At 40.5% G+C, this 13,093-nt stretch overlaps 1 protein-coding gene across 6 annotated transcripts in view; it reads right to left on the reverse strand.

Moving 5' to 3' along the window:
• Positions 1–13,093, reverse strand: part of LOC122568532 (teneurin-a) — a 699,158-nt gene that overhangs the window by 416,450 nt on the left and 269,615 nt on the right. The gene's annotated exons all lie outside the window — the stretch shown is intronic.

Below are 13,093 nucleotides of genomic sequence, written 5' to 3' on the forward strand. Positions count from 1 at the left end.
TATCTTCGGGCAAAAGGGAAATGCGATCACATAAAATATCGAATACACAAAATCTCTGTTATGAACGTTGATCAGTGTTGTAACCGATAGCGCATCGATGATTTACTTTTTGTAGACGAGTTTCTAAGGTCTCTTAATTATTATGTTGTCCGCAAAGTTCCTTTCGTTTTATAAGGAAATAATGGATGCACAACATTTTTCGTTTTAGATTATTTTATCGAATTGCCTATGATCCATTTTGTTCTATCAAAATAAAGGTCGCAGCATTCGACAGATTAGGTTTCATAAGGTTTGTATAAAGACGCGTTGTTGTAAAAGACGTGTCTGTAAAAGAAAGACACTTTTCGGACAACGTAATATTAAAGAGATGATAATACCTACATTTGCTGTGCGTTTATCAACGAAGAATTATAAAACGCAGTTAGCTGATGCAGCATCAACGCACTCGAGTGATAACGTCGCAAACTAGTCGATACTGTTCTATAGAAGAAGAAGGAAACGACGTGGTTTTCTAGAACGAGAACACTCCAGGGGCCGTGGAAATCCGGACGAAAAACCAATAAATCACGTTGTGTTTAACGAACCTTCATGTTTCTATGCACGCCCTTGGGAATATCAGGCAGCGGAAGTGTTGTTTTCACAGGCTGTTGAGCCAGCCGGTCTGTAATGTTCGAAAAGAACGAAGACGATGACGTTTGCTGGTCTCGTTACGCGAGATGCATCGCGCAAGTATACTCGAGCGAATTACGAAAACGTCGACGCGACCGTCGTCATTATCCCTTCGTTTTCACCACTGTAATGGACAAAACTGACCATATTTAATGTCTCTGTGATGAAGATCCAACGCGAATTGCCTTAATTATGTACCTCGGCCCGCTTCTGCGTTTGTTCTAACCTATTGATATAGTTTCCTCGTTTTATTTTTTCTAATTTTTGTTTTACCCTCGTTTACCGCTTTTCTTCTTTATTTTCTCCCTTTCCTATCATTCTGTACACGTTGACGAAACACAATTGTAGCAGAGCCAAAAGCTATCTAAACGTCAAAGCCATAACTGGACCAGTAATCTGCGCGCGATCGTAAATGTAGATTCGGCTGTATAAGTGACAAACTGTCTCACGAATGATAAGGGATTGGGGATCGGCTAATATCCAAAGTTGTACTATGATCGTTGTTCGATACGATACGATGTGGCTATCAAGCGATAGATGCGACACTACGCATACCGGTCTAATATTTCTGAAGGACAAGAGTTATCATCCTCGTTCTATTCGACGTGTATTCAAAACGTTGAAACATGCGCGATATTGACAGAGTATTTTATCTTTAATTCATATTCCTTGTACCTAGCACCAGCGCAAACACAATGGCACATCTATTACTGTTATCAGTAATAGCTAACCTCTGTAGTGCTTTTACTGATCTATCGAATATGTTCCAGCATCTCGATCACATATATATCTATATACATTTATCTTGATGCGTTGGTATACGGCGGACATCCACTTACAATTATCGTAAGTTGTTTCTCGAAGGAGTCGTTAATTCGTAACTTATGCGGTGAACGCTTTATCACATAAATATTCAAAAATTTATACAGCACAGTGCTACGGATTATAAATACGATGGTATTCACTTACTTATTATTAATAAACGATGCAACATCTCACAAGGCGTATTTTTTAAATCGCTACCAAAACATAATTACCAGTTATTGATTAATTCGATTGTACAACATTACAAAAACAACTAAAGCTGTTAAAGCTCTGGTCATCAGCAGTACTCTGCTATTAATTCTTCCAATTTAATTAAATCGAATTCTATTAAAAAAATCATATGCTTCTCTCAGGATCCTATCTTACGTTTAAAGCTCGACTGCCTCAGCTCCGGCTTCCAATTCAATCACCGCCATCACGAAAGGAGAAAAATAACGCTGCAGAGGTGGTCCGAGGGACGCGCTATCTAGCTCCGGCTAAATATTTTACGCGCGCGACCCATTAGATCGGCTAGCGTAATGGCTGGCAAAGTATTAAATCCGTTCGACGTGGAAACAAAGTTAGTCTGGAGGGCTGTGGACGATCGCAGTGGTCGATGGCGGAACGACGTGGACGCCTCGTCCTCCTCGCCTTCGTCTCTTCTCTCGAATTTCTCGATCCTCGACGCGGCAGCCGCAGATGACGGCAAACTGCTAATAGGAGGCAAGTTTTAAATGCGTGTAACGTAATAACGCGTGCATTAGGCGACTACTATGGCGTCGGCGTCGTCTGCGGCGGCGACAACGATAGCGGAGCCATTCTCTGTAAGGGGTAGTTTGCCTGACAACTCGATTACACGATACCAGCCCGCCTGAGTGGCAAGTGGTGATATATGGCACGCATATACACAGCGCCCTCTGCTTCTCCAGTCACTTAAAATAATGAGAAAGCTCGGTGTATCGGCTCTCCGGCTACGCTCGTTTTCACTTATCCTTTTTTTCATAGCGATCCCTTACTGTACCCGTTGCAACAGACTCGACGTGAAGCGCCCTCCGTGTCCTCGTTGTTGTGGCTCTTCGCCGATCACTCTTCACTCTCCACTCATCTAACTACTCCAAGTAATTACCATGGTGAGGCTACTTTTTACTCATAATTGAGTAATTGAAGTATAAAGCACGGTTAGTAGAACGGTCATCGTCTAATAAATTTGTGTTGTATCGTGCAGCGGATAGTAGAAGGTTGAGGAGGCCAATGTTATTAGGACTGAAGTACAGCGGTTACATACCCCACTTTCGGTCGCTGGAGGTGTGGAGTAGGGATGATGACGAACGTCATATATTTTCACTTGGAATTTCTCCTGTATTAATAAATGTATAAAAGTAAAGAGACACGTTGTGCAGATATTTTTGAAGACTAAATTTGTAAAATCATTACGACAATTTTCCATTTAATTACGTTCCTGGCAAATGAATGACAAAGCAAAGCAAGGAGTATTGTTCCATTCTTAATTAATAACCTCGTTTCGTTTGATAATATTCGCTTACGGAATTTAAATAAATTCGTTTGAAAGTGTCGCTACATTAACCATGGAAAGTGTCTTTTTGGTGCTGGAAACACGCTCGCTTGGCAACGTAACAACCCGGTAAAGCGCCCCCATAATCGTGGCAAATTTAAAGGTAATTATTTCGAAATAAAATCAAGTGTCGTTTGTTCAACTGTTAAATTAGACATGTAACGTAAATTAACATAAATCGAACAATTCGATAAAGAGTATTGTGCATTAGAGCATTTATAACGGTATGCCAATGTTATTATCCGTTTTACCAAAAGGGAAGTGTACACAGTTCTTCGCACAAAGGTTACGCCTAATTACCGTCAACCCTATGGCTCGGTTTAATCAGTAAAACGCCAAAATTCAAACTCCGGATTCATTTTCACCTCCCCCCCCCCCCGCCTGAAACGAGATAAAAGAGACCCATTCCTTTTCACGTTCAAAAATATCGCCTCACGTTCGTGCAAATATTAGTAATCATTACACAGATCAATGCAACGCAAAGTTCTTGTAATTCCACTCGTGCTTTCACCCAGTGATATCTACGATTTACGTCTTTGTATAGAAACATCGTTTCTCTGTTCTATTGTCGACGAGTTTCTCACGAAGAGCGGATAGAAGTGAATAGCGTAGAGCAGCTTATTTTCACAGTACAATATCGTGGCTATTAAGTAACTCTTTACTCGATAAAATACTAAAAGTTTAAGTCTAATACTAGACGAGCAGCATACACCAAATAATGGCAAAAACGCAACATATCGATATTAAAAAAAAAATCAATTCACTAATCATCAAGGCTCTGTTCGCTATGGATGTATTATAGTATCGATCAAATTACATATTTGAATGTCGACAAGTAATTGTTGGAGTATAGATAACATCGTAGATAAAATCGTATGAAGATTCGGACGACGACTAGCAGAGGTTGCGTTTGATTTCAAGTCGCGGCGGTGGCACGGAAAACGGTTTAATTACTCGACAGCAATAATAAAGCCAGAGAAACATCGTCTATCCCCCTTTTGGATCAAGGGGCAAGGAGCGTTTCCTCGTTAGGGTAACCTTACCTCCGGCGTGTTTATTCTGCCGATGAGAAGCCGCATCTACGTAAAACGAGAATGATATTTACGACGAGGTCGGTATGTAGAAGCCGGAACGAGCTTTATGATCAAGCTGTGCCTCGGCGGAAGGAAGGGCGGGCTTGCCACGGGAAACGGGAGATGCGTATCCAGTTCGTAATTTGTGTGTAGCCAGTAATTTCGTTCTTGCGCCGATTGCGATGCCTGTTGCTTTATAACGCCGCGTCGGTTCTACGATTACCGCTCGATTTGTGATCTTCATGATGAATATTTAACCAAGGCACACATTCTTTGCGTTTGATTATCGATGTAAAATGTAAAATGTAAAATGACGATGAATAAATAACGAGATGGGTTTGTCCAATGTTACTGACGATTGTTGAACAATTATCGACATTCTTTTGACGTAAAGAACTTATACACGAATTTTTGCTCATCTTTTTGAAACACACCGTAATCGTGGCAATCTCTAAGCCTTCTACGCTTGCAATGTATATGGATGCCTCTCAAAATAAAATAAAAAATCTTTTATATTATCATCTATCAAGACACTCTAAAAAGCAGCAAAATTTCCCTGACGAACCGCGTTATCTTTTCGTGTAAAACTATTCGACGTTCCAGAAATCTCATGGCAAAAATCTTCCATTCAACTTCGCAGAGAGCGGCCGCGTCGCAGCCCAATATTAACGGCCGGCATTATCCAGCGACGCAGACGTTTTATTTCCACTTGACCGCCAATATATTCCGCCAAACTGCCTGCAAATGCCAGCGCTTCGTAAGCTGAATTCAACGGAAATCGCGCGATCCTTCGTTCGCTACAAGCAATAACAATCGTACTTGTCTGTCCATCGCGATCGTTCAATCCCAAAAACCAACGGTTTCCCTTGAATGATGGACGAGTAGCTATCGTTTTAATGGTAGCTTGAACATCGTGTAAGGAAGCGTTGTGGCAAGGATTTGCAGGAGAATTTATTGACAATCAGGTACACATGTACGTATGCAACGTGCTGGACCGTGTTGCGGTGGCGCCTGGTGCTCGATATAGCCGCCAGCGGAAGCTGTATCCGCGCTTATGCTCGTTGCATAGGCCTAACCTGTACGCCGTTCATCTGCCATTTACGTCATGCGAATATTAGCCAGGTCCTTTGAAGCAGCTCCCGCATACCGCTAACTAGTCATGCGCTATGTTACATCGCAGATTGCCATGCGAGCACACGTTGTTTGGCTCGCTGTCTCTTTGTGTCAGATTCCTTGAAAATATCATGACTCCAAGTTTGCATGATTTGATGGTATTTGATACAGGTAAATGTGGTAGTTTGAATGGGATTGAAATCAAGGTATAAAGATATATTTTAGCAAAGGCATGATTATTTTTTCAAAATTGATCCGATCTTATAATTGGATTAATATTATACAAGTTTCATGCGTTATGAGATTAATGTTACTATAGCCTCTCCTCGATGATGGTTATTAGCACAGAGATGGTTACACGCTTCCACGCAACGCATAGCATTTCCATAATATCTCTTCTAAATTTGACCACAGTCACAGATTTCGATCACATCCCAAAAATATACATACGTAGACCTTGTGCATTCTCCTAGAAAGGTCATGGCAGAGTTATTCTCGTGTTTGTCGACAGACGCCGCAGTGAAGATGGATATACGCGCCGAGACGACAAGATTTGTCAGAGTTTTCTTGTTACGCGGCAGAGCAGTCGTTCCGATAGAAATTCGATCCGGTGCATTTTAATGAACCAGTTCGCTGGCAATAGAGTGATTTAAATGGATCGACCGTCTGTAACACAATTATTCAAGAGATCGGCCGAGGAGAGAGGATCCCTGTAATTTGACGTTCAAAGCGATTCCCAGACACGTGAATTTCGATCGCGCGATCAGACGTCCTTAAATTATTCATCCCTCCTGAGAGCTGTGGCTCTCACGTCTTCTTTTTCTTATATTCTTTTCCTCTCTTTCTAGTTTCTCGAGCGTCGACGAAAGAATAAGTGGAAACGGCGAACACCGCCTTTTCTTTCCCTGTGTGGCGAAACTTTCGTATTACCTTGTAACGAGCATTGCCCCGTCTCTCCTTCGAACTTTCTCCACCTAATCTCGTATATACGTTAGCGTCTTCCGCCTCTCTGACCACCGAATGTATGTTGTTAAGTTTAATCTTGAGTTAGAGGCCTGCTAGGTACCCTTTTTCTGGGGAAATAGAAATAGCAACGGTGCTCCGTTGGGAGTGACTATACACAGTCACTTACGAAGGTAAATTTTTCCTACACCTTTGAAGAGCACCATTTTTATTTAAGTAAAACATATATATGTAACATCTATAATAAGGATAATAAGAAATCTTAAGAATTCTTTCAGAAGAAATAATCTTCAGTTAATTTTATTTGATATTTAAATATTCCGAACGATTCTAACTTCAAACTGTTATTCCTGCATAATTATCAACGAACGATTAAAAATATTGGATATACCACTGACCGGATGGAATCGTTTTCAACCGCAGCTCTGTTTCCAGCGATGCTCCGTGATCGTTCGATGCGTATTTTTTTAATTATTCCCGAACGTCACTCGATTCTTTGAACGACGGAACGCGGGAATGAATCGATAGCGCGAAAAGCGTTTCGTTATCGCTTGGCGAAAAAACCATGTAGTTTAATTTCTCGTCCCGATCATTTGCATGTATCACGGCAGTATTTTATAAAGCCGGAATCTCTGGCGGCCCATTAAAAATTTATTCTCGGCTTAACATCGTTTCCGAAGATCCGCAAGAACGTGCTCGTGTCTGCGACTCCGTAATGCGTTGTAAGCCGAAAATATTCGCTACCGAGACGGAAAACTCGGGATCCACGACTATCTTGATTCACCGCCGCTGAAGTGTCTTCGACTCACATTTTCTATCCTTTTCCCAGACTTTCGCGTTCCATTATTTTACGCGATATTTCAAAGCCCATCACTGCTTTACGCGAACGTAATAGCGAAAATACTCGATCATTTTTTTTTTTTATATTAATCGCCGAGTTTTCCTCTTAAATTAATACTTTATAACAGCCTACACAATATGATCTTAAATGAAAGGTAGAAAAAAAGAAACGAGGAATTTCGAATAATTCAGTACATCCTGCTACACATTCTGTGTACTTTCCGATTTTTATGAATAAAGCATTCTAAAAAAAAAGAAAAAATGGAAAACATATGAAGAAAGACGAACACAAAGTGAGGAGAATGGTAGGATTAACATTTTTTTTTCAATTCTACCATTGTACGTTTCAACAATGGACAAAAATCTTCCTTCGAATGTTGCACATGAGAGCAGAGATGAGTAGGGCGCGGTAATTAACGCAGTAAGTTCTACCCATGATTCGCCACTGTAGCTATATCTGACCGCATCAAATTAATAGTTCGCGGCGTCTATGTAAACGCGACGCGGAAAATCAACACTTACAATGCCGCGGGAAGCTATACATTATCCGGCGCGTTATCGGAATGGCGCGCGCTCGGAGGTCAATATTTTCCATGGAAAAGCGGCGAAGCGTGATGTGGCAAACCGTAGTCCGGTGTGTAATGAGTTGACAGTGTAATGTACGGAGTGAATCGTAGATCTGGAGACACGGTGGGAGCGCTCTCGATATCGTGCACGTCGATGTATTGATGACTCTACGGGGAGAAGCTAAAGGACGTTATATACATTGAAACGCGACTATTACGAGAACTACTTTTTGAAGAAAATAAAAAATCCTTGAAATTTGATATTAGTATTTACAGCGAATTAATATTATCGGTGAAATTTTCCAAGCGCCCGAGTCGCAAATTTCGCGTGCAAATAAATTTTATCCCATAACAGTATCAAATTTGACAGTATGTACACCGAATGACAAACTCCGTAATTGAGTTTTACAAGTTACAAATTACTTGATTATTTTATTCGATGTATATTTTGAAGATTATAAAAAAGAAATTCTACAATGTAAACTTGTTATTTGATTAATATTATCAGATGATAAATTATAGTGAGAAATCACGATTTATAAAATTATATTTTTGTTCTACAAATTGTGTAAATACAATATATATATATATATATCAATAAATGGTAAAGATAGCAATGCTTAGTTAATAAGAAATGTTTCATACATATAGATGATTTAGAATTAAATTGAGGATTAATATAAGTCAAGAGAGCGTTGAGAAGAAAGAAAACACATTAACTACTATTAATGGAACCCGCTATCTAGTGGCTGATCTCCGAGCGGTATTTTCTCACCGCTGACTCTCCATACATATGGTGTCCGACAGGAGGATTATATTGCGTTAATGGTGATGTCGATTCAGAGGCTCTCTGCAGGAGGTCCTTCGGTGAAAAATAATCCGTGGACACTTTATTAGGTATCACCGTTACGTTCCGTGAAAGCGTAAGTAGCAGATCGCGTTACGGACGATTGACAGGCCTGTTACCGAGGGAGCCGCGTTCGTAAAACCCGCATTGTCGCACGTTCCTCGTCTTATATCACGGATCGAAACACTTTTTACGATCTCTCGCCTCGAATAGAGCGAGTAAAGCTTTAATAACAGGTCATGTCAGCCTTGTGTATGTTCACCGCGTTAAGGTTCGTTTATATTATCCATTTAGACCCGCAGCGATAGTGACACGGTTTCGTTCAGACACTTAATTTTCTATTCAATTAAATATGATTATTTATATAGCGTCCTGGACGAGTCTATCATTCTTCGTAAGAATGTTTTTCTTCGTAAGATATTAGGTTGTCCGAAAAGTTTCTTTCCTTTCATAAGGTGATAATAGATGAACCACAATTTCTGTTTAATATTATTTTATTGAATTAGATATGATCCATTTCGTTCTACTTCTATTATTACGTTCGTGCATAATTCAATAAACTAATATAAAACAAAAAACATTGTGCGTCTATTATTTCCTTATAAAACGAAAGAAACTTTTCGGACAACCTAATACGTGTTAAATTTGTCGCAACTCGTATCAATTTCTATGAAGTTGTATCAACTTTGCATAAGGTACATTCTATTCAGACAACATACCATTAGAACTTTCAATTTAATTTAAGGGCTTATCATTAGAGGCATGCGACCTATTCGTTAGTAGTATCTGTCGATTAAAGGCGATTTAAACGAGAAATTTGAGGAATACGAGGAATAAATAGTTTTCCTTATTAAATTCATGGTATCGATAATTAATATCAATTTCTTATTAATATTATGTTATATTTACTTTGTTGGAAAATTTGGCATAGTAACTACGTAATATAAATCTTGAGAGGGGTTTGTGTAGCTATACGAAGACGCTATTGATTAAGGATTTTACTTCGATCCAAACGCCACCTGGGTATCTCGCGACAGGAAACAGATCGCGTTTACGTGATCCATAGCGCTCATCAATTATCGTTCTCGGTACTCGAGTGCGACGCAGCCGGTCGTGAAGTTAATTAACCGCGTGATTCCAAGGCGACGCGGCGTCTGGAGTGTGGCAATCAAGCGTGTCTCGCAACAACCATTTCTATCTTCAGCGTCGTACGTGTTTCGTACGTTGTATCCGTCATATCGATCCAAATACGTCTACGTATACGTCCTGACGATAAGAAGCGCGAAAAGAATTGAGCGTCTATAACTTGGCCAGGCAAAGCAGTTTCATAACTCAAACAAGTTTTCTTAGGAGAAACGAGAAACTATTTGAAATCTTGCAAAAAATTATTACTAAGAAACTGAACGTTGGCAAAAGGAATAGTCTGTATGAAACCATGATCAAATATTATTGTGGAAATTGTTCATTCCTAGCTCTTGAAATCCTTCTTCAACGACTTTTAATGTTCTTCTAATATAGAACTGAATTATTTAAAATTATGATACTTTTGAAATACGCGTGCGATATAGCAACACGTAGCAGTGAGCTTCGTCTTCTCATCTTTGTATAGTATGTACGAAGCATCGATAACGAAAGCAAAGAAGCTACTGGCACAAGTCGAGTCCCTTTGCGACCGACAGGCGGTGGTTCTCTTTCGACACGCTTCGAGTGTGGTTACGTGACACTGTGCCGCGTCGAATCGAGACTGGTCGAACCGAACGAGTCGAGTCAAACAGCAGCAACGAGGGGGTTTGAAAGAGGGACAGGGCGGAAAGGGGATGGGAACGGAGAGGAAATGGGAGAATAGGGATGAAAATGGGGAACGGCGATGAGGGGTCGAGACTGAGCGGCGTATCCAGGCCGGGAGGGAGCGGTAATCGGCAGCAAGTGAATTGGAACAAATGCAGACAGACGCGAGGTGGGCTGCTGGCTCGCTTGATACCGCAACCAAGAAATATAGTATAAACCGAGCACTGGTATTAATTGAGTTCGCCCCTTTCGTCCCTTGTAACCTGGCCACCCCCTTCTCCATCTTGCTTGTCTATTTTGTCCGGTTTCAAGACGAATCGATGAAACGTTCCAAAGGGAGAAGTGAAACGGCAAGTCGTGTCGAGGATCGCGCGGAAAGCGGTCGGAAGTGGACTCGGATCGGACGAAACCTTCTGATATCGCGTGTCTCGATATAAGTAGCTTTAACCTATTAACGCGTTGACTTGCACGATAGGTTTATATGCTGATGTTTGTCGCTTTGTCGATTCTTTCGATTTGTAATTCATTTTGATTTATTTAATACGACTTAGTGGCCAGATAAGATAATTCACACCACAGAATGTCATTCAATCCAAACATTTCATTCGAATAGATGGTATCTACAATTTCTCGTTCACATAGCTAACAGTTTACGTTCAAGTAAGTAAGTTTAATCAGCAGAAGTTCATTTGATCAGACACTAGCTAAAATTTCGTTTCGACCAGAGTTATACAAAACGAATATTTGTTATATATGTACGATATACGATTATCGTGATTAGAAAAGATGGTACAACAAGTGCGTTGCAATTTTATCGTTTAGGGCTACACGTTTCTTAATTTTACCATTACGAATTTATGTTTTACTTCTTAAATGAAGTAGGTTAATTTTTAATACAATAGCTTACAGTTTCTACACAGCAGATTATTCTTCCATCAAAATACGCTGTTGTTTATTAAACCAGCAAGATTAAATATACGCAGAAAGCACACGGGAGAGTAGTTTATCCAAGATTTGTTGAAACGCGAGGATTACGACACGCTCACAGTGTATGGGACAAAGATTATACGACGATGAAGGTGGTAGGGTACGAATTTGTAGATTTAATCGGGATAACCGGCCGTATCCGAGGTCAAATAATGGTCATGCAACCGGAACGCGCGATATTAAACTATTATTTGCGTAAGTAGTAATCCAAATAAGCCGTCAATGATAATGCAGTTATGTGGCGTGTGATATTTATACGGCGTACCGCAAACGAATCGCGTAATCGATACACGGAATACGCAAACGAATCGCAAACGAAAGCAATGGTATAATCATATACGGATAATTATTCGTGGATACAAACAGAGTCGTTGAAAATATCCATCCAAATATCGATCGCATCGTTTGAAACCTCGTTTCCAAACGTACCACGTCAATCTATGCCCTAAAATCGATCTCATTGAGTAAAGATAGTTACTACCAATCTGATACAAATTTTAGGCGAAATTACACGAAACGAGATGAATCCGTTCGATGAAATGTCGTGCTTGCGAAAATACGGAGGTATTCTTTTAGCATCGACAATTGTGGAGCTGGAATCTCACTCTTTTTTATTATCACGACTCCAATACTACAAGAATATATCACGATGATCCATAAATTGCGGCCAGTAATCTAGTATTTTATTATTAATCACGAGGTCTACATTCAATTTATTTTTCTTCCATATTATGAAAACCAAGTTTTTATAAAGTCTTGTTTAGTAGAGATACAACTGGTGGTCACGGAATACCTGTATTAACCAAGATGCAAATGGGGACGGTAAGCGGGCAGCGCTGCATTTTTAAGATATTGTTTACTGGAACACGGTCCACGACGCGGTGCTGCGAGCACCCCACGCTTGGCAATCTGGGATTTCGCCTCCGAACTTAATATCCGGCCGCGCTCGTAGACGACGCGAGGAAGTAAAACTAATTTCGTAAATCCTTTAATCTACGCGTTTGCCAGGGAGTCGAAGGAAGATTATGGAAGCGGGAAGCGGTGGAACAGGAGGTGGAGGAGGAGAGGAAGGCTGAACCGAATGGCCGAGAGCGTGGTCTGCGCCTGTTTGATGGAATATGATGAACGAGCCACCGTGAACTTTATTATTGGCAGCGGCAGATCGAGTCGAAAGAAATAAAAAAAAAGGGGAAAAAGTTGCCGTCAGTCAGCCAGTGTGTATCGTTAAGCCGCGTCCAGAACGAAGCTCTCTCTTCGCTTCGACAGGCCATTACTCGATGATCGCGCCTGTTCGCGCGGCTATTTCCCCGACCTGTTCGTTTCGCGCGGCCGATTTAATTGTTGCAATTGAAAGTTCATAGGTTGCTCATTAAGTCGCTCGTTAAAGTTCGTTTGAATCCAGCCGGAAGACTGGCCGAACGAAGGGTCATCCAATCAGAGCTACGCCTTAGAAGTCGAATCGTTACGTTAATTTCTTTTGTCTAGGAGGCGGACGGGCTCGATGAGTCGCGAACCGTGTTTCCGCTTAATGAAGATAACGGTTGTACTTCTCGTTGTGAGATCCTTTTTTACGCTGGTTGTAGATATTTGTATAGAATTATTGTAGTGTTTCACTTTGCTCCAAATCGCCGGCTCTAATTTCTTTTAAGTTTCTCTTTTTCATTAAGTTAGAGATATCTGTAATCGTGTTTAAACCGCAGAAGCATCGCTTCATTATGAACAACTTGAATATATGTTTTAAAAATTACTATCAATTATCGATTCCTCCTTTAATAAGCGATCGATTAAAAAGTAACATTAAAAGACAACATATACTATCGCTGTTCCTTATTTATTCCAACGGAACAATCAATTAGAAAGACCATTAGAA

The sequence above is a fragment of the Bombus pyrosoma genome, linkage group LG6 (assembly GCF_014825855.1).
Source record: "Bombus pyrosoma isolate SC7728 linkage group LG6, ASM1482585v1, whole genome shotgun sequence".
NCBI classification, from domain to species: Eukaryota; Metazoa; Arthropoda; class Insecta; order Hymenoptera; family Apidae; genus Bombus; species Bombus pyrosoma.